This window comes from Oryctolagus cuniculus, chromosome 12 (assembly GCF_051225735.1).
Source record: "Oryctolagus cuniculus isolate XC-2025 breed Fujian yellow rabbit chromosome 12, ASM5122573v1, whole genome shotgun sequence".
In the NCBI taxonomy this organism is placed as follows: domain Eukaryota; kingdom Metazoa; phylum Chordata; class Mammalia; order Lagomorpha; family Leporidae; genus Oryctolagus; species Oryctolagus cuniculus.
Window position 1 is genome coordinate 118,178,638 of NC_142878.1, and position 11,300 is coordinate 118,189,937.

The window sequence follows — 11,300 nt, forward strand, 5'->3', positions numbered from 1 at the left end:
GATTTAACACAAAATATGTATTAGTACTCAGGTCATTGATAAGCGGCTTGAAATTACAAGCGCTAATCACTATGTGGGAGGTATAACATTAATTCAGACAGAGGAATTGAGTTGACAAAGGGAAGTCAGCAACAATTGAGTGTGGCTTTCCCACTTTGTCTTCTCAAGGATCCCCATTGAATCTATATCTCCAATTTCAAAATAAACAACTCCTGCTGGCACATTGTAGGGAATCCTGCAGGAGTCCCAAAAGAGTTACAGAGCACCACTAGCCCAAAAAGAAAGAGAAAAATCAAACCAAGATCGAGTTACTTTAGCTAATGCTACTAAGCATGAGGAACTGCCCAGATCTTCTGCCAGAAACAGACACAGCTTGTCAGCACGATAAGGACAGGAGAACATTACATCATAAAGAAGCAGCCAACCAGCTGGCCACTACTTTACTTCACCCACTTTACTGTATCACAATTGATCTCACTCAGAAGGCTTCTATCACACCATTGGCCACACCCAAAACCAACTTCTGGTTGGTGACACCCAAAAAGGATGGGCCTGTGATTGGGGATGCCCTAGATCACAATCACTGCCCACCTACTCCAGAGGGGGGATAAAAATCAAGCCTCACAACTGCTTTCCATCCTCTTGGGCAACAATGGCTTATTGCAAGTGATGGCTGAGTGGATCTGCTGCATCTTGTCAAAGCTCTGCCAAATTGTTCACTGGCCAAAACTCTGCTTGCCAGACACTATATCTTCTATTTGCTTTGCAGTATTCTTTGCATTGTTCTGTATAAACATACTGACTTACATAAAAGCAGAAGGCATATTTGGCATAAAAGTTATTAATGTTATAAGAGATGTTTTTGGCAAGCTATTTATAATAAAAGTGTCTGGCCACTTTGGTAATATTTTCATCAAGATGTTTCCAGATTGTCAGTATGATTGTAGATTGGAGTAGCAGGGTTGGTGGTGAAATATGGGGGGGGGAGGCTTGAGATTGAAATTTGAAGAAATTGAAGGATAATATAGGAAATGATGAGGCATCTCATACTATTCTGTTTCTGTCTCAGGAGCAGTAGTAAAGTTTGTCAAGATGTCTTCTGATTGGTCATCCCAATAATTGGTATACAATGGTGAGATGATGAATATTTAATTGTGGAAGTAAGTCATCGATATAGGTTATTATATTTTTGATGAACTATTCTTGATTTATACCAATGCCATCTGTCTCATCATCAATCAAGATGAAATCTTCATAATTTTCATCTGTTTCCATACACTCCTGGGCTCTTTATTCACATTCCTGGGTTGTGTATCCAATTGGGAATTGATCCAGTGTAAAAGGTGATGAATGGAATCTTTGTATAATTCCATCTGGGCTCTACAGGTCTACCATATATGTATATGGGTTTGTACTGATTATAGTCCAATTATTAATATCCATTGAATTTTATTCTTTTAAGGTTTTGATCAAACAGAAGGTGTAGTTGGAGATGAGCTTTCTCTACCAGTCACTGCTGTTCACTGACTGTTCATAAAATGTTAATGTCAGACAGGACAACTGCAGTAAAGGTTAAACAGGTTGTATATATTGTAAGAAGTATGTTTGGAAGAACCTTGAAGTTGATTTCATGGGGTTGCACAGGCAGATTGGCATCCCATCATCAGGGTAGATCAGTGTTATTGAGTGTTAAATTTAATGTCTGTGTCAGTGTAAATGTTGAAGATGTTGGGCTCAAACTCTGAGGTTGGACTCTTGTGCAGGATACTCACCAGGATGTCTAGTAGTTGGTTGTCATAAATCCATCCAAGGGCAGTAATGGTTTTATGAAGGTAGTGATGGCCTGTATTGTTGATGGATCCAGATTGGGTTGGCTATTTGCTGGCATGATCCTACTTCAGATAAGCACAAGGTTTTTTTTTTTTTTTTTTTTTTTTTAAGATTTATTCATTTATTTGAAAGTCAGAGTTACACAGAGAGAGGAGAGGCAGAGAAAGAGAGAGAGGTCTTCCATCCGTTGGTTGGCCAAAATGGCTGGAGCTGTGCCGATCTGAAGCCAAGATCCAGGAGCTTCCTCTGGGTCTCCCACATGGGTGCAGGGGCCCAAGGACTTGAGCCATCTTCCACTGCCTTCCCAGGCCACAGCAGAGACCTGGATCAGAAGTGGAGCAGCTGGGTCTCAAATGGTGCCCATATGGCTTGCTGGCACCTCAGGCCAGGGCATTAACTTGCTGCACCACAGTGCTAGCCCCAGCACAAGAGTATTGACCTGAGTTTACAACAAATATTAACTCATCTCTCCTTGGGAGTTTTAATTGTTCTTTATTGCTTGTAGTCCAGTATGTGTTTCCTGGTCTGTTAGCTATAATTTCTTGTGAGGGTAACATTTGATCCTTAAATGTTTTTTTAAATTAACTTATAAGGTTTGACTTTGTGTTTTGAATTTTGTTGTGGTGTTACTTCTAATAAATCATTGGCATTTTGTGTTATGCTTTATGTGGGTGTCCTGTGTTTATTCTTGTTCTGGAGTTTAATTCAAAAACTGCAATGTCTAGGGCATTTTGCAATTTTTTTTATTATTATTGTCTTGAAGTATTTCAGGTTTAATTCATCTGTTAAACCTTTCTATGTTACCACTAGCATGTGGATTATATGCCATATGGTAGTTTCATATTATTTTTTATTGATTGATTGATTTGAAAGTCAGAGTTACACAGAGGTAGGAGAGGCAGAGAGAGAAAGAGAGAGAGAGAGAGAGAGAGGTCTTGCACTCGATGGTTCACTCCTCAATTGGCCTCAATGACCGGAGCTGCACCAATCTGAAGCCAGGAGCCAGGAGCTTCCTCCAGGTCTCCCATGCAGGTGCAGAGGCCCAAGGACTTGGGCCATCTTGTACTGTTTGTCCAGGCCATAGCAGAGAGCTGGATAGGAAGTTGAGCAGTCAGGACTAGAAACCGGCACTCATATGGGATGCCAGTGCTTCAGGCCACAGTATACAGTACTGTTTGAAAACAAGTTTTGCAATTAATTATCATAGTACAACTCATTAAAGACAGAGGTCCTACATGGGGAGTAAGTGCACAGGACTCCAGTTGTTGATTGAACAATTAACTCTTATTTATGTTGTCAATGATCACCTGAGTTTCTTGACATGAGCTGCAAAGTCTATGGAAGTCTTTTGAGTCCACAAACTCCAGCAATATTTAGACAGGGCCATAAGCAAAGTGGAATTTCTCTCCTCTCTTCAGAGAAAAGTACATCCTTCTTTGATGGCCCCTTCTTTCCAATGGGATCTCACTCACACAGATCCTTCATGTAGAACATTTTTTGCCACAATGTCTTGGCTCTCCATACCTGAAATGCTCTCATGGGCTTTTTAGGAAGATCTGAATGCCTTAAGGGCTGATTCTGAGGTCAGAGTGCTGTTTAGGGCATTTCTCATACTATGAGTCCGCTGTGCGGTCTGCTTCCCATGTTGGAACATCTCTGCTTTTTAATTCTATCTATTGTTATTACCAGACACTTGGTCTTATTTATTTGATCCCTTTGACACTTAACCCTATCTATATGATCAATTATGCACTTAATACAATCACTGTAATACATAAGGTGGCATTGAAGCCATCCAGCTTAATGAGATTGAGAGTCTCATGGCACATTTTTAGGTTTACCCTTAGGTAAGTCTGTGGGAATGTGCTCCAAACTGTACAGCTTGTATCTCTCTTATTTCCACCCTTATTTTTTACTGGGATATATTTTCCATTGAATTAATACACCTATGATTAATTCTATTTTAAGTAAAGAGTACAACCAATGGTATTATGTAGAAAAAAATGAGATAATAAGCTGTTCCTTGACATTCAAGACAAGGGCTGTTCAAGTCTTTGCTTCTCATCGTATCAATTTTACTTCTACAGGTTTCCTTTTAGGTGCTCTGTTAGTTGTCACAGAATAGGGAGAACATATGGTATTTGTCCCTTTGGGACTGCCTTATTTCACTAAGTATGATTTTTCCAGATTCATCCATTTTGTTGCAAATGACCCATCTTCCATTGATGGGTGACTAGATTGTTAATTCCATATATTAGCTATTGTGAATTGAGGTGCAATAAACAAGAAAGTGCAGATAACTCTTTTGATGGCTGATTTCATTTCCCTTGGGTAAATTCTAAGGAATGGGATGGCTGGGTCATATGATAGGACTATATTCAGATTTCTGAACTATCTCCAAACTGTCTTCTATAGTGATTTTACCAGTTTGCATTCCCACCAACAGTGAATTAGTGTACCTTTTCCCCCAAATCCTCACCATCATTTATTGTTTGTTTATTTCTGTATGAAAGTCATTCTAAACAGAGTGAGGTGAAGCCTCATTGTGGTTTTGATTTGCACTTCCATGATAGCTAATGATCCTGAACCTTTTTTCATGTGTCTGTTGGTCATTTGGATTTCCTCTTTTGAAAAATGTCTGTTTAAGTCCTTGGCCCATCTCTTAACTGGGTTGATTGTTTTGTTGTTGTGGAGTTTCTTGATCTCTTAGATTCTGGTTATTAATCCTTTATCAGTTGAATAATTTGTGAATAATTTCTCCCATTCTGTTGGTTGCCTCTTCTTTTTCTTGACTGTTTCTTTTTGCCATACAGAAACTTGTCAATTTGAAGTAATCCTGTTTGCTAATTTTGGTTTTGACTGCCTGTGCCTCCAGGGTCTTTTCCAAGAACTCTGCCTGGCCAATGTCTTGCAGGGTTTCCCCAATGTTCTCTAATAATTTGATGAAATCAGATCATAGATTTATATCTTTAATCCATGTTGAGTGGATTTTTGTGTAAGGTGTAAGGTAGGGGTCTTGTCTCATACTTCTGCATGTGGAAATCCAGTTTTCCCAGCAGCATTTGTTGAAGAGGCTGCCCTTCCTCCAGGGATTGGTTAGCTCCTTGGTCAAATATAAGTTGGTTGTAGATGTTTGGATTGATTTCTGGTGTTTCTCGTCTGTTACACTGATCTGTCCATCTGTTTTTGTACCAGTACCAGGCTGTTTAGATTATAATTGTCTTGTATGATGTCTTAAAGTATGGTATTGTGATGTCTCCAACTTTGTTTTTGTTGTATAAGATTGTTTTAGCTATTCAAAGTCTCCTGTGGATCCATATGAATTTAAGCACCATTTTTTCTAGATCTGAGAAGAGTGACATTGGTATTTTGATTGGTATCACATTGACTTTGTAAATTACTCTCTGAAGAATAGACATTTTGATGTATTGATTCTTCCAATCCATGAACATGGAAAATTTGTCCATTTTTTGTGTCTTTTTTTATTTCTTTATTTAATGTTTTGTAATTTTCATTGTAGAGATCTGTGACATCCTTTGTTAAGTTTATTCCAAGGTATTTGACTTTTTTGTAGCTATTGTGAATGGGATTGACCTTAGAAGTTCTTTCTCAGCCATGGCATTGTCTGTGTATATACAGGCTGTTGGTTTTTGTGTATTGATTTTATATCTTGCTACTTTATCAAACTTTTCTATGAGTTCCAGTAACCTCTTAGTGGATTCTGTTGGGTCCTCTATATATAGAATCATGTCATCTGCAAATATGGTTAGTTTGACATCCTCTTTCCTGAATTGTATCCCTTTGATTTCTTTTCTTGCCTTATGACTCTGGCTAAAACTTCCAGTACTATATTGAATAGCAATGGTGAGAGTGGGCATCCCTGACTGGTACCGGATCTTAGTGGGAGTGCTTCCAACTTTTCCCCATTCAGTATGAGTTGGTCATGGGTTTGTTATGAATTGCCTTGATTGTGTTGAAGAATGTTCCTCTAAACCCAATTCGCTTAGATTTTTCATCATGAAAGGGTGTTGTATTTTGTCAAATGCTTTCTCTGCATCTAATGAAATAAGCATATGGTTTTTGTTCTTCAATTTGTTGATGTGATGTATCACATTGATTTGCAAATGTTGAACCATCCCTGCATACCAGGAATGAATCACATTTGGTTCAGGCGAATGATCTTTTTGTCGTGTTGTTGGATTCAATTGGCCAGAATTTTGTTGAAAATTTTTGTGTCTATGTTCATCAGGGAAATTGGTCTGTAATTCTCTTTTTCTGTTACATCTTTTTCAGCTTTAACAATTAAGGTGATGCTGGTTTCATAGAAAGAATTTGGGTGGATTCTTTCCCTTTCAATTTATTAAAAATTTTCAGAAGAATTGGTTAGTTCTTTAAGTATTTGGTAGAATTCAGCAGTGAATCTATCCAGTCCAGGGCTTTTCTTTGTTGGGAGGGTCTTCATTACTAATTCAATTTCTGTCTTTGTTATGTGTCTGTTTAGGTTTTCTACATCTTCATGGCTCAATTTAAGTATGTTGTAAGTGTCCAAGAATTTATCTATTTCTTCTAGGATAAGATGAGTAAAAATAGAGGCATACTTGTGTGCCTCACAGTAGAAAATAAAGAAATTACATGTTTACATGTCTTTATATTTAAAAATGCAGTCAGAATGACAATACTTATTGCACATCTTGGAGTACCAATGGTATTTATTTATTTATTTATTTATTTATTTATTTATTTTGACAGGCAGAGTGGACAGTGAGAGAGAGAGAGACAGAGAGAAAGGTCTTCCTTTGCCGTTGGTTCACTCTCCAATGGCCGCCGAAGCTGGCACGCTGCAGCCGGCGCACCATGCTCATCCAATGGCAGGAGCCAGGTACTTATCCTGGTCTCCCATGGGGTGCAGGACTTGGGCCATCCCTCACTGCACTCCCTGGCCACAGCAGAGAGCTGGCATGGAAGAGGGGCAACTGGGACAGAATCCAGTGCCCCAACTGAGACTAGAACCCAGTGTACCAGCACTGCAAGGCAGAGGCAATGGTGTTTTTATATTTTTCATATACAAAATAATCATATGATATTCAGCTTTAAAATACTAGTATGCTTGTGAGAAAGTTAGAATTGGAGTCATTATAGAAGATAACCAATTTTAAAATTAAAATATTTTAATTCTAAAATAATTTTAATTAAAATAAAGATGAAGGAAGAGGGGCAGATGACATCAGGTAATAGTTATGAAAATCTAGTTATATAGGAATAATCAGTTCTTAGCTTTCCCAGTACAGCAAAGTAACTATAGATCACAATATTGCATTATATACTATATGAACAATTAGAGGGGAGGAGCTGATGAGCTTAGAAAAAAACTATAAGGAAATGGAAACACTAATTACTTGATTGATCTACTTATACATGTTTTGAAATATTGGATTATACTCCCTAAGTTTTACAAGTACCACATGTTGATACAAAAGACGAAATAGTTGTTTTCTGGGAAAAAAAAAAAAGCTTTATAGAAATGATGTATATGTGGGGCCAGTGCTGTGATGTAGTGGGTAAAGCTGCTGTCTGCAGTGCTGGCATCCCATATGGGCACTGGTTTGAGTCCTGGCTGCTCCATTTCCAATCCAGCTCTCTGCTATGGCCTGGGAAAGCAGTAGAAGATGGTCCAAGTCTTTGGGCCCCTGTGCCCATGTGGGAGACCTGAAAGAAGCTTCTGGCTCCTGGTTTCAGATAAGCACAGTTCCGGCCATTGTGGCCAATTGGGAGTGAACCAGTGGATGGAAGACCTCTCTCTCTCTCTGCCTCTCCATCTCTCTCTGAGTAACTCTTTCAAATAAAGAAATAAATCTTTAAAATAAAAGAAAATTGAGAGTCACCAATTAAACAAAAACTTTTAAAAAATGGATGTATAAGTAATGAATATTTATAACATTTATTATTTTTATTTACTTATGTATAGTATGCATAGTTTTGGAAGAAATGCATGACATTTATATGTACAAGAGTGCATGTATGTGAACACAAGCATCATTTTTACTGTACGAGTTTAACACTAAGAGATTACCTGTCACTTCAGGATGAAATAAAATGTCTTCCCTGTACCTCTTTAAGAGAAAAACTTACACTATATTGACAATATTTTAAATTGTTTAGGGGTGGGGTGGCACGGTGGTGCACTAGGTTAATCCTCTGCCCACAGCACCGGCACCCCATATGGACACCAAGTTCTAGTCCTGGTTGCTCCTCTTCCAGTCCAGCTCTCTGCTGTGGCCCAGGAAGGCAGTGGAGGATGGCCCAAGTGCTTGGGCCCCTGCACCCACATGAGACCAGGAAGAAGGACTTAGCTCCTGGCTTTAGATTGGCGTAGCTCTGGCCATGGAGGCCATTTGGTGAGTGAACCATTGGAAGGAAAAGCTTTCTCTCTCTCTCTCTCTTCCTGTCTGTAACTCTACCTGTCAGATAAATAAATAAATAAATAATCTTTAAAAAAATTGTTTAGGGGCATTTATTTTCATTTTATCAAAAATGTTCAAAATATTTGCTGACATTCATTTTCTATGAAATTATTTTTGAAACTAATGAAAGTATCCATTGAAATGCTTTTAACACATTGACTATCATATTAATGTCTGTTGTTAAGGTAAATGAATTTACTATAAATTCAAGAATAACACTTCTTTTGTCATCTTTGTTTAAATGAAAAATGGTCTTAGAGAATACCAGGGGCTGACTTTTTAAGAAATAATTTTTACTTATTTATTTATACTTGGATTTTTAATGTTAGATCATTAAAATGTAGAAATAAATTTAATGTTGAGTCTAACATATTGACTTTTCATAAGATTTATAGGTTTTTCTTTGGTTATTTAAGTTTTTCTCTTTTGGACTATCAGATTGATATGGGTGGGGTTATGTTAATTTTGTTCACCACTATGTAACTTTAGTACTTACCATAACATCTGATGCAAATATAATGTTTGGTAATTTTAAACCTGCAAATGTCTTACATTGCACTTAATTAGTGGTTGGGTCACTCATGAATATTAACATTTTAAATCATGATTTTACATGTAAAATGGCTTAATATGTTTTACATGTTAGATTTTCCATTGAGCTTTTTATTTTAAAATACTGTCCCACTGCTGAAAATATTTGTGCCGCTAGAGCCACAGATCCGATTAGAAAAAAAAAATTTCATTAACATTTTCTACTTTCTAATGTTCTTTATCAAAGAAAATCATTCAAGAACTTGAACTTCATGGCTCCTACATGGGCATATCAGTAACGGGAGACCAATCACACTATGCAAAGTAAACATAGATTAAAACATTTCATCTAAACCACTAGTTTCCAAGCAATGATGTTTGAAGACTTTGATAGTTCCTCAGGAACTGCATGCAGTGCAGGTGTGGTGAGGTTAAGCTATTACGGTTCTGAGAGCTCTCTTTGTTTGAATCAGTTGATATTATCTGCATGATCAATGAGAACTGGACATTGGGTTTTATTTTATACAAGGGTTTGGAGAAAATGAGCTTGAAGAAAAATGTTTGACAAACAGTGAAATAAGGATGTAAATCAAAAAATAGATCTTATAACTACTGACATTTTAATTACATTTTGTTTTGTCTAAAAGAGTCTAGAGTTTAGTATCTGTAGGATATGTCATACTGGAAGAAACAGGGAAAACATCTTCATTTAGCCAACCAATTTAAAACATGTTCTTTTCTTACAACACTGACTCATCTAATGACTGAGGAATGTTCCCTTTTGAAAAATGATAAAGAAGTAATGTGGGGCCATGAATCCATCTTGCAGCCATTCCTGGCACATATCACATGGCCCCCATGGCTGGAGGGGGTGTGGCATATCCCTCATGATGCCAGAGGCACTCCTTCTGGTAGAGCTGGATGGAGCTGCTGACTAACTGCTCGTACTTCTTACTCAACCAGAAGATAGCATTTCTTCCCTAGAAATACCATTGTCTTTGGTGCCCTCTGACTTACAGAAGACTCCCTGAATGTGATGTAGTGCTTGAAGATCTCATGTGCCCAATTTGTTGCAATCTGTTTGATGATCCTCAAGTTTTGCCTTGCTCACATAACTTCTGCCAAAAGCGCCTGAAAGGTCTCATAGAGGGAACTGTGCAGAATTTATTGTGGAGACTATCATCATTCAAGTGTCCCTCCTGCCATAAGAAAATGTCAGCTGCTGGAGTTAGCAGGCTGCAGGTTAATTATTCCCTGATGGGTATTGTGGAAAAGTAGAACAAGGTCAAGATTTCTCCCAAGATGCCAGCGTACAAAGGACTCTTGGGGCAGTCCCTCATTGTTTTCTGCCTGACTGATATGCAGCTGATTTGTGGGATCTGTGCTATTCCTGCTGACCACACCAAGTATGTCTTCTGATCTATTGAAGATGCCTCTGCTCAGGAAAGGAATGCCTTTGATTTCCTCTTCCAGAGCTTTGAGACAACGTGTAGGGGAGATGCTCTTTCTCACTTGGATACCTGGAAACTAGCAAGAGAAAATACTCACAGTTACTGACTAAAGATTAAGATGAAATTAAGAAATTTTTTGAGAAGTTGAAACACACATTGGATCAAAAGGATAATGAAATCCTGTCTGACTTGGAGATCATGAAATTTGCAGTTCTGCAAGCTTATGACCCAGAGGTTAACCAACTCAACACCACCTTACAGGAACAATGATTGGCCTTTAACATGGCTGAGGCTTTCAAAGACTTGGAAGAACCCATGATATTTCTGCAACAGATGTAGGAGTTCTGGGAGAAAATCAAGGTCATCAAGGAAATCCCTTTACCTGCCTCTTCATTTTTCCAGAAGCCCTTTGATGAAGAACATTGACCAGTTAATGTGAGAACATCAAATTAGTAGATGTGGATACTTTCTTTGCCTCAGGGCACTGTCACATTCATTAGCAAGATTCCCTGGCACTTTTATCAGTTATTTGCAGTAGTCCTTCTGCTTGACTTTCTCATTTTCTTCAGTCCCACTGTATCCCTAAAGTGATCTTTATTTGATGAATATGCAGGCAATTCACTCTGTCAGCCTATGTTCTTTGGGTGGGTGCACCTTATTAGCTGTGGTCTCACCAATCCTTATCCACACTAACACAGAAGGCCTCTATAGCAATCCTGACAGCCAGAATAAGTACAACGGCTTACTGAACTCCTGGAGAAAGATCGATCTGTAAGGGCAGTTTATGACATCAAAGCCACAGATGTCAGGTTAGATAAATAAGATTTAATGCAGAGGTACATTTTGATGGATGAGTTGTTATAAGACTTTATTTGGAAGGACAAGATTTTTGACTGATATATGAAATTGAAGATGTGAAACACTAGAACTAGAGACCTATGCACTTAAACTTAGAAAAAATATCATTGATGCCTTAGGAACTGAAGTCCATAGACTTGAGTATGAACAAAAAAAAAAAATGAAATCC

At 38.0% G+C, this 11,300-nt stretch overlaps 1 pseudogene; it reads left to right on the plus strand.

The window, feature by feature from the left end:
* Positions 1 to 332: 332 nt before the first annotated feature.
* Positions 333 to 10,864, plus strand: LOC149123279 (E3 ubiquitin-protein ligase TRIM13-like; annotated as a pseudogene).
* Positions 10,865 to 11,300: the final 436 nt, after the last annotated feature.